At 37.7% G+C, this 18,618-nt stretch overlaps 1 protein-coding gene across 9 annotated transcripts in view; it reads left to right on the forward strand.

Moving 5' to 3' along the window:
- LOC126916914 (TWiK family of potassium channels protein 18-like) overlaps positions 1–18,618 on the forward strand; it is a 363,234-nt gene that overhangs the window by 195,312 nt on the left and 149,304 nt on the right. For all 9 annotated transcript variants that reach the window (XM_050723215.1, XM_050723211.1, XM_050723206.1 and 6 more), the window contains one exon: positions 2,961–3,016. The gene's annotated coding sequence lies outside the window, so the exon portion shown is untranslated. The remainder of the gene's footprint in view (positions 1–2,960; positions 3,017–18,618) is intronic.

Genomic DNA, 18,618 nt, shown 5'->3' on the forward strand with positions numbered 1-18,618 from the left:
TTTTTTTTTGTTTTGATACTTTGTAAATATTTTATTCCGTAATCACTATCGTACGAAGTAACATAAAAATGTAACAAAGGTACTGAATTTGAAATTCATTTTTAAAATCCAACTGAAATACACGACGAAACCACAGATAATCGTAAAATTTTTAATTGCTCTTTCAAAAATACAAACTTGATATGCTTTTATTAAAAAATCACTGCGTAAAACGCTTTGCAGAATAGCCACCGTTGTACAATTTTTATTGTTGCGTTACAATCACAAATCTATCGTTTCGCTGAATATAGTTGCAACAAATCAGATCAAGTTACAATCGACGATATTGAAAACTATCACGTGGAAAAGGAATTTATCGACTTGTTATTAGTAATACTGAATAAGATACGTGTTAATTAAAATTGACGAATTATCGAAAGAAGCTGCGCAATGCTACAACGAGAAACTTACACGCCACATACGTGTACGTTATATTCCTATACACACTCGCATCAGTCAATCAATCATGTCAGCAGCAGAGCTTGCTGCACAACGTGTATTGGTTTTTTCCCTCGAACCACACTTTGCCTATCCTGCACCGTCATCTTATTTATAGCATTTCAATCTCGCTTCTCAATAATTGACGTACACTATAATTCAGCTCTACTGTGTATTTTTCTACGTAGTTGACGAATATTAACCTGCCGTTTTCGATGAAACTCTATTTTAGGCCAAGCGGTATTTCGACATTGATAGATAAAGTGCAATAATTGCTGTTATACTCTTACATGCTCTTTGATAACGATTATTCTACTTTGTTTATTTTATATATTCTTTGCATATTACATATATGCATTTTTTGCACTTTTGAAACTTTTCAACTTGCCATTAACGCATACAAATTCTCAGTTTACTTGTAAGTTAAATTAAGATCTTGTAGATTATTTTCTTCAGAATTTATCAGTCTGATTTTACAATTTTAACAGCCATGTATACCTACTCTAAGTGTGAGGTGATGGGCGTCATAGGTCCAGAAGAATCACTCGAATATATTTAACGATGAATATTTATTAACATATATTCTATGAGCACACTTATCGGTTCGCGGTTACAGGTTCGAACTCGGCGCGATACGTTTCGATGCGCGATTTAAGCTGGATGATTGCCTAAGATGTCGAGAAACTCCGATCGATTATTACTGCTAACTACGGACGAACACTTCGGACAGGTGACTAACGACTGATCTTCCGTCACGATGGTGCTGCCTTGGAAAACTATGATTAGGTGTGTCTAAGGATGCGAAATCATCGGATTCGTTGAGGAAAGCGTTGGTTCGAAAAGTGAAGGAAATGGACGTCGCTGTTCATTGGCTAAATTTTGAGTTGGTGTTTGGAAAAAGATACTAACCACCCTTGAGAGAAAGTTGCCAGCGGGAAGCGTCGTACCAGAGAAAAGCAGATTTCCAGTATAGTGGGTGATATGTATAGGGACTGTTAACACAAAGACTATTTGTCCCTGGACAGCTAAATAGATCCTAAGATTTATGGCTTGTCCTTAAACTAGCTGAAAATATTCTGTAAAAATGAGTCGGCATCTGGCAATCATCTTGTCCGAAGGATAAGGACTTTGTGTAGCGAGCCACGGGACAGAAACCGTTGGAAAGTTTGCTGTCGAGTGCAGCTACAAATGTAATAAGTATCCAGTAACTCAGAGACGTTGGTACAAGCAGAATTTCGCCCTTTCTGCGATGTTCGCTGCTGCAATGCAAAGTACATTGGCGCGTGAATCATGCAACAGAAATGGCCGGTAATTCATCGGGCCGTTATGTAGGGCGACGTAAATCGAGAAGATTGTGACAATGAATCAGCGCAGCTTTATGGCTCTCCATGTAATTAAGTCGTATCCGATAAGCATTAAGTATGCAAACGCGAAGCAAATCCACATTTCGTGCCACTATTCGCCGCTTGTAATCGGATCATCCCACCTTGAATCCTACGCGATTCGTTCGACCCTTGTAAATTTTCCCCTTCGATCTTAATTCCACATTCTTTCTCGTTCATTTTCCATGGTTGCACGTGAAATGCCGGTTTCCCTGAATTTCAGATTCCTAAGCTTAAACGTACCAATAAATATCACACTTTAAATCTGAGCAGTAAGCGGTAAATATTGAATTTCAGATGATAAGCCTGATATTTGATTGTCAGGGATTCCACTAGAGGTTTAACTATTAGGTTGTCCGAAAAGTGTTTTTCTTTTACAGACACGTCTTTTAAAACAACGCATCCTTATACAAACATGAAACCTAATCTGTCGAAAGTTGTGATCTTTATTTTGATAAAACGAAATGGATCGTACGTAATTCGATAAAATAATATAAAACGAAAAATGTTGTGCATCCATTATTTCCTTATAAAACGAAAGAAACTTCTCGGACGACCTAACAGTTTCTCACGAAAGTATACGGTTAGGAGAGAATTTTTTGATGAATATGTACATTATACGAAAAGTTCCAAGATTTCGTTACAAAGCTAATGAAATTTTAAGGTCCTGTACAGTAAACGAAAGGTTTCTAAGAGTGTTCGAATACTTTCGCCAACCACTCTATCTACATATGCTTCGTTGCTCGTTGTGTCAACTCGTTTATTGAATTATGTTGCACGAACTTCAAATGTACCTAGTTCATAATGTAAAGCTACATAAGTACTTGTTTGAGACGAATGTTGCAAACTAGTTGGCCAAGTGGACTCTCTATACTTGGATAATCCTTCCAAGCCTGTGAACATCCTGTTTACTTTGATAGTTGGAAGTTGGAAGTCTAGTAGTGACGTTACAAGTCATTGGAGATATTAGGTCGAAGGATAAATAAATATTTATCTCTATACGTATTGAGACTTCTTTTTATTAAAATTAATACCGTAAAATCCTTAATTATGGTTACTAATTTCCTCTAATTAATCAGTTTTTTTCTCCATATTTTTCAGGGAATTGATTACGTGTCTGCTTGGAAAAGGATCCGTATTAATAGACTCACGGAATGGTAAGTTCCCACGGCTTTTAATTTCGCGAAGTAACGAGGCTTTAATTCATAAAGGGTTGCCTCCAACTGGCTGGGACTTTAACGAGGACATTAAAGTGGTTTCGAGTCATGCCGGAACTGGTACGCATTCCGTTCTTCAGGGAGGCTGCCGGCTGTTAAACATTGCACGGAAGAATTTTTTAACATGACGAACGAACTCCTTTAATTTCATGTAATGAAATGCGTGAACTGTTACTCCAAATTAAAACTGCTTCCGCGTTATCTCGCGAATTGTTAGCAGTTTCTGCCGCTTTTGAATCTCCTCTCGCTCGCCATTCCGCGTTATTTTCACGAAATTCTAGTTGGCGAAAAAAATTGTCCCCGATATTATTATAAAAATGTTCGCTCTCTCGAATTACCTACCCTATTTAAAAATTCATATATTTACGCGCTTGATATTTCAAGGTTTATCGATCCTATCAATTTTATATCGTCTTTAAAGTTAGGAAAAGTTACGCGCGCTATATCGAAGCTCGTAACTTTTTCTCCTAGCACGTTATACCTTTTCTGCGGTACACCGGTCGAGAAACAAGCTCATCGGAGAAACAAAATTTTTATCTCGAGTTTTTATTTCATTATATTCGCGAAATGATTACGAACTCGTGACAAGAAGTTTGATGAAAGCAGCCCGTAACACGGCGCAAGTTAGAGTGAGGCTGCCTAGAGATGAAACCATCTAGAAATTAACCTACTTAAAACTACTAACGATAGATCGTAATTCTTGCTTTCTCAAAGTGACACCGTTCCTATCGAATATAAACTTCTCCATTAATGCTTCGGTACATTGATTAACGAACGAGTATACACTGTATACAACATAACGACCTCTAAAAGAGAGCGTCGCGTTGGAAATGGAAAGTTTCAACGTTATTAAGAAAATTACATTAGATAGAATTACGGTGATGAAATATTCGTCCTTCTCCTTCGATAAGCTCTGTACTTTCTGCTTTATTCGTTTTCCAGTGAAAACCATTTTCAGAGGTAGGAATAATTGGCTTGGTAATAACATATAACGCGATTATGTAGATTCAAGGTGTGTAAAACAGAGGTAAATGACGTTATTTTATCCATGATGTTAGAACGCAATAAAAATAAGGATTTATGAAAATGATAATTTCGTCTGGTTGTCAATAAAGAGATACAGATTTGGAAAATGATGCAGTGCTATTATTATTTTGCTATTTAATCTGATATGTTATGGCTTGTAATTAATAATACGTAACCTGTTTCATTCTTCTTATTCCTATGGCCATGGATTTGATTTATAGTTATTTAAAAAGCGATACAATGTACTTCATTCGTGAGATATTTATTTATTTATTTTTAATTTTCTCTGTGTCGCTTTATACCTATCGGTACGGTATTCTAAAATGCTTCGGGCGGCGATGACGCTTAGACAGACAGCAGGAAATAATTTGAGCCGCGTATATCCGTAAAATACGACTCTAGAGATGCGCGCAGCTTACCGTTGCGAGTCGATGCTTATCAACAATTGTCGTTAACTATGTCGTAACTTGGTATTCCCAAACGTTGGGCACCAATAAATTACCAATTGCTACGCATTAGTGACGTAAACTTCTCCCACGGGCGCATAGAGCTGCTCCCCTTAGCGAACAATAATGGCCAATGAATGCGACAGTAGCACCTTGCCAATGTATTTCTGCTGTTATTTTCATTTTCTTTGAATACGCAATTTAACCAGTGGCACACTCGTTACTACCCATCAAGAGATTAAAAATTGAAAAACGTGAAGCATGAAACCGTATAAATGTCCAAAGAACCAAATTTTTCGATTAATCTACGATTTAATCGTCTTCGTACACCTTCCGTTGAATGTCCCTAATTTAATTGGATTCATACTTTATAATGGTAGCTCGTTTACTAGAAGACAAAATGTGGCCACGAACACCGGTCTCGCAAATAGCAGTTGAAATTACATGCGGTCGCGCAATTACAAGGGTTAAGACGTTTCCTGTAACTGTGTTCTTGCAGTCAGTCGTATAGCAGCAACCTCTTAAAGGTGACGAACAATTAGTTTGGACCGTTCCGATGTTGATTCAACGTTACGTACCGAAGTCGGTCTTCTTCCATTCACTCTGCGACATCGACGTCCACCTGTTCCTTTCTTTCCCATTTCTCCGCATCCTCTATTTTACTCCGTTACTCTTTCTTCGCGCAGCTTCGACCGCCTTTTACATCGGCTTGACTCCACCGGAAGTACGCCGAGGCTGACCCACATTCGACAACAATGGCCACACTCAACTGGCTGCACTCGCCTCAATCGTCGTAGCCTAGGCAGAAGTTGCCTCGTTTCGGTCTCGATTTTCCAAACGACTTTCCATTCTCTCTTCCTCTCTCTTTCTCTCCTTCTATTTCTTTCTTGTCCCTCGTTTTCACTCCCTACGGCTACTCGCATTCCTATTTTTCAATAATTTCAAGCGCGCCTCCACCTAATTTCAATCTTCTCTTCATCGGGAACGAACTTCCTCCGCTTGTTGAAGAATTGATTTCATCCTGGGTCGCTGGAAATCGGAAGTTCCACTTTAAAGCCATTCATCGTGTCCGCGGGAAGTTTTCTGATCGATGGCGTTGCTTATTACCCATGTAGATGCACGGACTACCTGCAATTAAAATTGAAAAGATGTGATCTAAATTTAATAGATGATATTTCGATGAAAATTGCTACCAGGTTGTTCGTCGGTCGTCGTGCTTTGACATTCATTAGCGATGACAGTTACTTTTCTGTGAATCAATCATTTTGTGAGCGATGGTTGACACTCGACGTCGAATCTATCAACTTATTAGGCTCGATAGAGGAATTTTGTATTCTACCAAATGATTTTATATCACGGAGAGAAATAGTGGATTTTCTTAATATTGAGAACTATGTCTTCTCTACGTTCGATTAAAGAGTTCTTACGATCGTTTGCATTATCTGTTAGCATTTCAAACGATTCGTAATAAAAACGAGAATAACAATTCTTCTCGATACGCAATACTCGTTTCCTTTGGTGTAAAACTTTTATCGTGATGATCGATAGTCGACGTATTATCGTTAATTTATCAAACGGAGTTGTCATTCATTTTGTCAAGATAATGGACCTTTCATCGTACTCGGTTATACTTGATACTATACCGCATATTTAACTATATCGTTAACGTGATTTTATTTTTATACTATTTCCAGTTAATAATTTCTATGCGAGCTTCGCACGTAGCTGTTTAATAAAACAAGAAAATCGACGATATAGTTTCACACCTGCATTAAACATTCTTGGAACATAGAAGAGGAGAATGCCGAGGATTTCGTGGTAATACATCAGTATGTCAAGCGCTTAACATCTCCATCCTCTAAATTATCCTTTCCTCCTTCTCCATTCCCATTTTCCCTTTCATTGTTCCGGGTGCTGTTATTCCCCTTCGTCCTTTTTTGTTTTCATTTCATTCTATTCTACATGTCTCTTTTTCTTCTTTGAACTTTTCATCTTTTTCCGTTTTATTTATCGCGTACGTACCCGTTCTTTTCCATTCCGCCCCTCGTTTTCTTTTTATTCTCTTACCACCGTTAGGTTAAACCTATCGCTTCTTGTTCATTACTCTACCATTACCTCATATCGTCGCTACTTGCCGCAATTCTCACAGCACATTTTTATCAAACAACGATAAACCAAAAATTTTGGTACACTTTCGGAATATTCGTACCTTTCTTTTGCTATACGACGCTACTCATCGACACCATAGAAGGGCCCTGTCGCAACTCGCCAAAGGCCAGTCTTGGTGTATTCTCAGGTGGAATAAAACGGTCAGCCTAGAATAAAATTACGAAAATGACGATTTTTGCACGATCAGCGAACAGCAGTTAATTTCTCATCCCTTTTCATAACGGTAGACCGCAGTCGTGGTACACCCGCGGCGTATAATCTTCGTTCGTTTGCGCACGAACGCAAGGAACAACATTTGGAACGAGACAGGGACACGGTCGAATACACGTGCTGATGAAGCACGGTGTAGCGTTGATTAAAGAACTGGCGGTGTGTTTCGCAGACGCGGACGATGTTCCGAAAATAACATTCTAAGCGTTCTGAAATACGTCGTGTTGGGTAGAGAGGCAGTAAATTATCGCGGCGAGAACGCGGCGTTATTCGGCGACGAGAGATACCCGTCCCAGGTAAAGCAAACGCAGTCAATTTCACAATCTAGTCGATCTGCCGGTGACTCAGCTACGAGTCCGCGTCGTTTCGTCTTATCAACGGTATTTTTCGCGCGCTTCGAATGTCGTCGAATTAAATTTCACATCATACGTCGTAAATTGGCTGGCTTCGCCCCGTTACCGCGTCCATTCGGAACGCGAATTTATCGTTCCATTAATTTGACATTTAATTTTCCGCGATAACGACGGCGTTCGCGCAATTCCTGTCTGATGCCCGGTTGCTGGCGGCCACTTCTGAATTACTCCTACCGAATTTGTCGCCGACAATTCGTTCACCGTGCAATTTCGTTTCGCCGTATTATCGATGTAGCCTCCGCGCCCTGGAATACAGCTGACTCTCTGAATTTACCTTGGCTGCCCGCTCCACGACGCCCCCAACCCTTCACCTCATCCCCTATACTCCCTTTCCCCTAACCCCTACTCTTCGTCCCGCTTGTCACCCGGCAAATCCTCGTTTTATGATTACGATCTTTCGCGCGGACTTTCGCCATTCTCGTTAATTATCGCGGCCCGCGTACCTTCCGTGACACACATTTCCATCGCGTCGAATTATTTTGTTCGACGAATTGGAACCATACGGGAAACGGAATTTCAATTACCTACATCCTCGGAAATGAACTTTCAGCTACCTATACACCGTTGTTGTTCAACGCACTGCCCGGAGCTACGTTATTTGCTTTATCGAAATTTATTACATTCCTGTAGAATTTCGTTTATCTTACTCGAGCAATATCTGCCGTGATAAAGTACAGTTAATATCGCGCAATGAAAATTGATTAACATATTTACGCGTTTTAAGTGGGTAGACATGAAATTTCGACACGGGATGTTTATTCAAATTTCAAAAGCGATGCTCGAGTATCTTTTAGTATAACACATATCGATATCAAACGATGAAATTTACTTTTTTAGTTGGATCGTCTGCGTTTCGTTTTGTTGAAGTTGTGTGCGTGTTTCAGCGACAAAAACTTTCCTCGAAAGTAGAGCAAATAACGTTCGTCGTAGCTAGTTCCAAGTATATTAATACAGTTTTATATTTAACTTTGTAAAATTTTGTATGCAAATACACGCAACTAGTTCACGTTCGACGATACATGTCGTATAAAGGAAACGGCATTAAAGTAGAAGCATTCCGATATTTGCTTTACGAGCGATATATCGCAAATCTCTTTCACTGTTACCACGCACAATAGTAGAACTTACTTATTTATACTTTTCCTCTTTGTTACTTATACTATTCTTGACAATTGTATTACTATCACGTTCCACTGTTTTCGTTGATCATTTAATCGTATTTTATAAATAACTCCATGGATCAGATTCGAATTATTTCTCTTCCGACTTTCTTACTAAATTCGTCAAAAGCTTCTTTGCTGAAACTTACGATTCGCTATATTCTTATAACATTTACAAATATTTTCTGCTTATTCTTAACCATTATTTAGCACCAATACATAATTCAGATCTATCAGTCGTTCCCCTAATAACCTAAACCCATTATCACGTTTTGCATATAATTAACGTCGGTTAATTAACGCCGTTTCTTTTCCAAAATTTTATAACATTTCAATCTATTATTAAATCGTACATGAACATTTACGACGTTTGTTTTTCTTGGAACTCGGTTCACTCGTAAATGTTCTAGCTACCTTTTGCCATCGCAACTTCAATGTCGATTTAATTAACTTTTCAACGTAAACGAGCCGGAATGATTCGTACAATCGGAACGAGGCATAGACGCGATAGTGGCGGTGGAAAAGTTGCACCCTGAAAGCGGAGAAACGCGTATACTCGAAGCTTCTTGTTGCCAGTTCAACGCAATGTCGCGCCGAAGTCGAAGAGACTAGCGGCAGCGTTTCGTGTGCGGAATTGTTCGTGACTTTGCCACGAACTCTGGCAGTCGGGAGCACGTCCCCGTGAAATGATCACCGCGATTCGAGACGTGATCCGAGAGCCGAGAAGCTTCGCTCTGGTCCTCCTTAAATTTTCCCTACTTTTCGTCCGTCGATGTTCGTTCAGTTTTATAGTCATCCTGACGCGACCCGCTTTCACTCGCGAAATCCTGCCAATGGCTACGTGTGGTCATCGAAATCTCCGTGACCGACTCATCGACAAACTGTCGAATTGAAAATGGCTCGAGTGATTCGGGAAAAAGGGCTCATTTTAAGCAATTACCGAACGATCGCGCTATATTCGTCGTGCTTCTTCATTGATTTAGCGACATCGATGTGTGCTGAACGAAGGAAATATGTAAATAATAATTATATATGATATATGTAAATACTAAAATATGTAAATATGTAAATATGTAAATATGTAAATATGTAAATATGTAAATATTCCTGAGAGAAGTACATTTAGCTACAAAAGTCTATATGCCCACCGTGAACATGAAACGTTATAATAAAAACGTTAGCTTCGCTCTATTTGGCGTGCGTATTGTTAAAATGTAACGTAGTTAGTTCATTTTCAATTTTATTAATAAAGGGGAAGTAAAAAAGAGATATGAAATAGAATGTTGCAAAAATTATGTACGCCTATTGTGTGTACATGAAGTCATAGAAATAGTATTTTCTTTGGTAAATGAATTAAATAAAATTGGATAAACGATGGAAAGTTAAAGTTAAGTAAAATAATAATAGAAAGCTTCACATTGTTATTCATATAGAGAGGATTAATATCAGGTATATTTAAGGTATATAACTGCTTCTTTCTTTCTAGTCAGGTATTTTGGGTAAATAAAATAGGAATATTGGAAAATTTTTCGAAGCAGAAAATGAATTCTGTTTCCTATGAAAGTTTTAATAACTTATCCAGCTGTTCCGTTCTATTCGTAAATAATGTTCTCTAAATTGCAAGTACAGAATGTTTAAAAATTCGCTCATTATCGTCCGATGTATTCATTATAAAACTGCGCTTTAAATAATAGGTAACGTTAAAAGCGCTTGAAACGTAAATTACACATATAACCTATATTTTTTATACCCTTTAACAGCCAAATTTTTCAAGTTTTCCTCCGCAACCAAACTTTCCCGAACGATGTATTCTATCAGTTGTCATATTGCATGATAGATATTTCGATATGACGAAATATTATCCATAGTATAACGTTTATAAATATTTACAGAGATGTTTTTACTTTATTTCTCCTTTGCTCTTCAATTATAACAATAAACGTATGAATTTCAATTCAATTTGCGTTCGTTACTTTTTATTCGGCAATTGTATAGATGGAATGATCGATTGAAATTTGTGGACGATGTTAACGAATTTGTGTGAATGAAATGTTGCCTGTTCGGGAAATATCAGATTTACGACATGCCGATGATTTTTCTATATTTATAATTCTGGTGCTTCCGATCGTTTGGCATTTTTTTTTTTTTGGCGGGCGTGGATTAAAAATCACGATTTGTCCCCTTACATTTTTTTTCTTTTTTTTTTCGATGCAAATGGATGTTAGCGATTAATGAATTCTGTGCGTTGAAACATGGACGTGATTTCGTACGCAAAGGATTTGGAAGATCGTAACAGGAAGTACACAAACGAATATAATTGATTAAAATTCGAGAACGTTTAATTACGATAGGTAAGAATTTTTCGCGACTCGTCGATAATATTACGATACGGCAAACGCTTCGAACCCGGGGGAATTCTCATAATGACATAAATGTTTCAGTTTTCCGTGGTGCGAGGAAAATTCGAAAATTCCACGATAATAGGACGCGACGATGCATGTCCATGCATTGTAAATTTAATACAAGTTTTATGCGTGAAATTAAAATTTTGATTAAACGTTGAATCGTTCCGGGAACGCAACACAGACGAAACCAAGCTACGTACCACTGAAAACGTAATGTTTCCATTAATATTTATTAGCCTGTCCTGAAATATCTACAATCGATAATATTGAAACTGAGAATAAAATCGATCAGTATGATATATTTACTAGAATGGTATTCTTTCTCTCGTCGTTTCGTTCTCATCGAAGAATAGACACACAGCGATTATTATAATTGCTTCGCGTATTTCTCGCTATTCTGCGTTTCTGCTAATTATCCAAAAGCTCGCATACGATCTACGTAAACTTCTATCAATTTGCGAAATTCGGTCACTAGAATTGTGTTCTAAGAGGATTCTTGTTGATAAATAAAAATAAAGAGTACAATCACGCTATTACCGGCGACTATCGAGCAAAGGTTCCAAACTAACAATAAAAATTCTCTTTTGTTTTGTGTATCCCAGGCGCTCGAACGAAAGGGGAACTATATGATACACTGAAAAGAATAACCGCGTCTGGGGAATACAAAGGACGTAAAGCCATCTTCAAAGACTTCGTCCAAAACTGGGTCGTACTCGTTACACGTTCGATTGATTTGCAGCTTCGCGCTTATTTGGTAAGCCCTTTTCTCCTTTCTGTTTGCTATCCTTTCGTTTCCTTCGTACTGTCCCACTCTAATTTTACTTTACCGACAAGGAACACTTGAAAGGAATCTTGCCAACTTCCGTGGAATATCGTTAAAAGTGAATTGTTTGTTATCAAACTATTTAATCGAATGGTGCAAAACGATGTAACAAGTAGACCGAGGATTTTTATGCAAATTCACATTTTTGACGGCAAAACATTGTATTATCTATCGAATATCGTAGAAAGCGTATATTCTATATCGTTTCCTACCATATCGTTCGCAGTATGATAAAAACTATTCGTAAATGAATTCCAAAACTTGGCCATTTCATTTTATTTAAACCTCGTTATTTCGTTATTGATCATGTTGACCACCATGCGAATTTCGTATACTTATTTTGTTTCCTGGGAGCCTCGACAGATTCAAATATACTACACCGTAACATTTAACTTTTGCAAGATGTTATGTATCGTATTTGCACACTTTTTCTCTGGCAATGTTTGATAAGTTATTCACATCGTTGACCATGTTCTAGTAAATGAAGTTGATCTTATCTTAAACATTCTAAAAGATTCAGTAACGTGAGTTATCGATGATCACTGTGCCATTCAACGTTTTAAACTTCGTTATTCATTTTCTATTCGTTTCTTTTTTTATGTGTGTTTTTACTACTGTCAATTTTTCTTCGTACGCGTTTCTATTACCTCGATTCGATTTTTCTTGCGTACCACGTAAAAACTTGGCTGGAAGTTGAATGTGCGTTTCTATCCGGCTGCTGGTTTCCGGGATGCTGATACGAAAAAAGTCTGACGTTGTCGCGACGCCGCGTTTTTCCATCGAACGACACATTGGCACCGAACACGCAGATTTCCGGTTACCGCTGATTAATCTATGCATTGTACCAAACTGCTGGACCGTTCCAACTGGATTTAGTTACGACAATAAAATTCCATTTCAATTGAAAATAATACCTGCCCATTGGGACTCGGACCATCAGCATTATCGATTAATAATTAATCGACCTGAAACGCGTGGCTCAAAATGCTATCGTGGCGATTAATCGTAGAATATATATTTTCAGGATGACTTTTCAACGAGCTTCCGTTTAAACATCGCGTTCACGGCTTAATTTAATGACCTCTACACTCGACAATGCGAAAAGGGATTAACGTTATCTCATCAAACTTGCTGACAGACAAAATGTCTCGCTCGATTCGCGCGCACGTCGTGTTTCGCTTCATTATCTTGACAGATTTTTACTCTGTTTGTTTATTGCGAACGATCTTTCCGCTACGAGTCATTTAAAGCGGTTCATCAAGCAGCTGACTTTCAATGGAGTTTCGACAAAGCTTTCATGACCGTAAACCGAATTCCCTTGTAACAAATCCATCGACATTGACAGTTTCACCAGCACGTATACCACCGTTGGTTGGTTTCCAAGTTAGTTTCGGGCACGTACAGTGTATAACTTTAAAGTAGCTGCTATTAATACAGGATTCAGTCGTTTTTCAAACGGTTTCTCGGTTCCTGGAAGGCGCGAGCGAGGTTGTAGAAACGGGAGTTTCAGCAACCACCTTGTGTATTACACATTATTTGTATGTGACGTGACGTATAAATTTCTCGTCCAAACATCAGCCATAATTCCATACGCATTCGCGTTTTGTAACGTTACCAGACAATTGTACAGTATTATATTCCAAAGTAAAGTACACGTATATAGTACAATAAATAATAGAGGAAGTTTGCAATAAATGAAGTATTTTATAATAAATAAAGTAAATTTTATAAAAATATGTGATTATTAATAGAATGTCGCGTGTTAGACTTACTTAGCTTTCATTATATATATATGCACGTTTCTTTTTCTCAAATTTATGAATTGACAATGTTTTATGCGCCAGCCTGGCTGATTGCAAAGCTGTCCTGACGCGAAACGATGATTGAATACCGTTTATTTACTTCAGCAGTTATGGCCACCGTCCTAATTAATATTCATACGTCTAGGCGCATAAATCACGTTATGTGAATCACTCTATTACAATTCGGCCGTATACTTGCTATTCATGACCCTGAGTCGCAATCAATATAACTCAATTGTCGTATTTCATCGATTCTTCGAAATACCAATTGCGCGTCACGATAATTTCCATCTGCGCGTTGTGGAAATATTTTCCCCATTATACAGTCAATCACGAAACTCTACATACGAATTTTGTGTACTCGACGTACCGAAGGAACTAAAAACGTGATTTGTCACAAAATTATTTATACCTACGTATCGATACCATTGTTATTAATGTATTTCTACGGATGATTAAACCAAGTTAAAGCATTTAATTCATTAAGAATCTCGGGATAACGTTGCATCGGAAATTACAAAACCCTATAGTGTTTTCTACGCTACGAACATAGCAGGATATTAATACAGTACGAAGCTTATTATTTTTTTGATTTCACGTCGACGTATTTTATATTCTTTTCCCTCTTCTTTTTAAGTAAAGGCGGTAACTTTTGACGATATATGTATTTCGTAACGCGCGGAGAAAATCCGTGGGACTAACATTTTTGTCACGGTATTTTATATTCAAGGAACGTACATGAACCGTAAACTTTTGTGACCAAATGTATACATCGTCCTTGGTCCTCAACCCGAAATCCAATGAAACGAGAAGAACAAAAATTCCAAGTATACGCAAAACATGATCGACAGTCTCATCGCGCGAAATCGAACGCTTAATCGAGAGCGAATACCAAAGAATTATCAGGTAAAATAACGTGCGGGCTTTGGAAGCGGGTGAGAAGAGGAATTTGAAAGCGTAACGCAGCCGATTTACGAAACGGGCGTAGTTTCACGGCGAAACGATCGCGAAAAGCATGGATAACATTCTATCACGGTGTTCTGCTCGCGATAGTTGGGAAAGTGAACGAGACTTTACAGGTACTTCACTGGATAAGTGGGATTCCGCGCATTTCTTCGGCAACCCCTTCCGGGGTTGCTCGAACATTGTAAAATGCCTTCCGAGTTTCGACGTTGCCACGATTTATTTATTCGCGGCGGTAAAATCTGCCGGAATAGAGGACGGACGATGCTAGCCACTTTTTCATTTTCCTCGGCAAACTTTTCATGCGATCCTGCAGGAAATTGTCGACCGGTAAGTCCGAACGTTCCTTTCGTTTTCCTCTTTTCGGCGGAGTTCCCTCGTCATTGCCCGTTTCTCGAACTTTGGATCGTGACGATCTTTTATCACATCTCGTGATAGAAATAAAAATACGCTGTCTTTTATCCCCTTTAGAAAACTCTTGCCATAGGAGGGACGAGAGATTCGCGAGGCATAGGGCAGACTGGAGCGTTAAATTAGCATCACAAAGGCTGGCGACAGTTTCCGAACAGGTCGGGCGAATCTTGGTCGGCTGATAACGAAGGAATACGTAAACGCGTTAGAAGCAAACCTCTATTATCCGAATAGCCAACCATCCGAACGTTCCATTATCCGAACATTCAATTATCCTAACGCTTCTGCAACGTCATATTCTATGTTCTCTGGAAACGGAAACATTACTCATAGTTTTGATTGCAGTCTGTGTGTACACAATTTAATATGAATTCTCTTAGTCGGATGTAATAGAATGGATTCTACTCAACAAATGACAACTTAACCGACGAATACACCGAGGGTAATATCGTATACTACCTATGCTTCGAATTATCAACCTACGTACAAACTATGGTTGCAGGTTTAATAATTATTATATATTATTCATTTGCAAGTATCGAAAAAGCAGTCGATACGATCGAAAATATTCGAGTGACATTCTGACGTGGAAATTAGAAATTTCTGGGAAGGTTTCCAGTGGTTATGGTTCAGAGCGTTGGATAGCTTTCTTAAATTAACAAATGAAAATATCGAGTCGATACAGAACGACCACGGGGACTATCATTTAATAATCTTAAGCACTTTTCTAGTTTCTTAATTAATACGAGAAAATTGAGAAGTTTCTTTTCGTAGAAATTTTCAGTATCGAGCACCTTTCGGTACTTCGCCGTGTAAGACGAACTTCGATACCAGAGCGTAAAGAAAATAAACGCTGCGAAATGAAATTTTCTCTATCCTGTGGTAGACATATCAATTTTCGCTATCAGTTTCTTATCAATGTTCGCATCGTAATTAAATTCCGGTAAATTATCCGACATACTGGAATTCGTAGCTGACAAATGCGAAAAATTTCCTTCCTCTTGTTAAGACGGAAATGCAATATTATCTCGCGGTAAATTTTTTTTTACGACTTTAAGCAAGTTCTTTATGTACGAGCCTGTATCCGAATTGCTTTTCTTTCTCGGAAACTTCTTTTAAGACTATCTGTTCTAGCGAAATTACTTTGTACCCATAAAACTAGACCATATATTATTCTGATAACGTCGGAACACATCCTAACTAATGCAAAGCAACGACGAAAGTAATTAATTTTAAGTTTTATGATCTTTAAAGGCGACGCTAAGATCATTCGCTCTGTTATTTATTTCTCTCCAGTCATTAGATTGCCGACCTTTATGCACCTATGAGAAATTTGAGAATTCAAAAATGGGCAAAATGCATATAGTTTGTAAAACTGTAAAACATATCTCGAATATAATAATAGTCTTTGTGATATCTAACAGGGAGATCAATTTTCTCTCTCTGGTTTTTTAATTATATTCATGAAAATGCGAATTTGCATAAAAATCTGCAGTCCACTTATCATCAGTCAGCTTAAACTAGGAGAACGTTTACCAACTAATTCACATATTTGAAATTTGCATCGTTAATTCGTGTAAGGAGATTGCAGCATCGGTTCCGTGCATTCCGAATGACGAATTTGAGTAACGAATAGAAGTTTCTGAAACTGGCAGTGATTTCGAGGTTACAAAAGGATCAGAGTCTGCAAATAAACTCGAAACCGTTCGTGAAACGGATCCTTCGGCCTCGAAGTGGTTTCGAGTACTCGAGATTTCTCTTCGCAATAGTGAAATATCGATTCCACCTCGGAGTAATGGAATTCCGGAGGTAAATTTATGAGCAACCGGCCAAACGCACCAGTTGGACAGTGACTTAGAAATGGAAGCTTCCTCTAAAGAACGACATCGTCACCGTGAAAACTACGTCCTGTATTCCGAATAATTTAAGAGAATATAAGAAAAAAATTTCCGGATAATTCGGATAAAAAGGGTAGAAAGCGAAAAGATCGCTTCTTGAAAAAGATCCTATGATATGTTGATAGATGCTATAATATTTTATAATTTCACCTGAAGGAAATCGATTTGTAGCGGTGACTGGCGAAAGTATCTGAACGCTTATCGTGGAAAATCTTTATGCTCACGTTGCATGTGTCACATACGAAATTACAAATTTTCATTAGCGTTATAACGAGACACGCCTATCACGATTGATATCGATCAAGTTTGAGACGAATCTGAAAATGGATATAGAAATTTACAAGGTATTTATTGCCTATTTATACTTAGTAAAACAACTTAGTATACAGCATGAACATCTTGAACGTATAATAAATGACCAAAAATTGATTTTTGAATTTTTATTCATTGAATATCGAGGATTATGAATATAATGCGAAATATATATTTACGTTTAATATTTTATAACTTTCATATATATTTTCTGATATGTTCGAAATCTTATCGATGTAATCACAATGCTCGTGTCTCATTACAATGTTAACGAAATTCCAAAATGTTTCTTATAACGCACGCGATTTATTCGTAAAAAAGTATCTATCTGTAAGAGTTTGAATAGTATAATAATATAAGTATAAGTACAATAGTATAATATAGTAGATCTATAGTATATTTCCAAACAAAGAATTGCCATTTCTTAGATATGCACGGTACGAGAAGGAAATAAATTTCGGGCTGGGAACGCTTCCAAATTTGAATTTCCACGATGTAGAGGCTTGAATGAAAATTATTCATACCTTGGGAAGCAAACTTGCTAACTTCTCGTTTGCGTTCGAACCAAGTTTCTTATCCTTGGTTCTTCGTTGTTAAAAGTTCCGTATAAACGCGAAAGAATACGATTGTTCTAGATTATAAAGTTATCCGCCCTTCCGTTTTCTACGCCACATTTAATTCCGTTTCGATCGCGCGTTATCGCGCTTGATGAACTTGTATTTATTTACGATTCCAATTACGAGAATTAATGTTTGTCTTTACGCGTGATAAAACTTGAGCGAAAGAGCCGGACGAAAGGCATAATTTAAATTCATAACGTTATCGATGCGATGCGTATTAATATCAGACTGTTTCAACAGGCAATTTTGGTTCGTCGAAAATACCTAATTTTCACGTAGAATACATACAGATTAATTTTCCTCCGATCTAATTTTATTTATTAATTCCAGCGTCGAATTTAACGATCGTAAGAAAAACATTTTATTTCGAAACACAAAGCGCGATAGTTGTTAGTCAAATTCGAATTTTCTGTGGCAGTCGCATATTCATGGCATAAATTTGAATATTCAGTTTTCGAGGGTATTTCGAGGAAACTTACGAGAATAGCGTTGAAACACTACCAATGCAACTAGCTAACAAGTAGCAAGATTCATCGACCAAATGGACATCGTATTTGCCTTTGGTCCCGTGTTAATCTTTCGGTATTAAGCACAGGTTGCGGTTTAATATCCTGTTTTTGCGGCGTAGTATCACAGAACGATCGATATCCAGAAGCTCGTGTACTCTATACTGTTTATAATAAGATATCGAGACCCGTTACTTGTATTGTATTTGACTTGTCAGTAGTACAACTCAAGCATTCCCGACTTTATAGAATTTCGATAAGTTGAGAAAGTTCTCTGTTACGTAACATCGATGGATGCCTCTTGATATTAATAAATAGTCAATTTCATCTAAGAGATAATCATATATTATTTCAATTTTATATATGTAAATTACAAAA

Source organism: Bombus affinis, chromosome 5, assembly GCF_024516045.1.
Source record: "Bombus affinis isolate iyBomAffi1 chromosome 5, iyBomAffi1.2, whole genome shotgun sequence".
NCBI lineage: Eukaryota > Metazoa > Arthropoda > Insecta > Hymenoptera > Apidae > Bombus > Bombus affinis.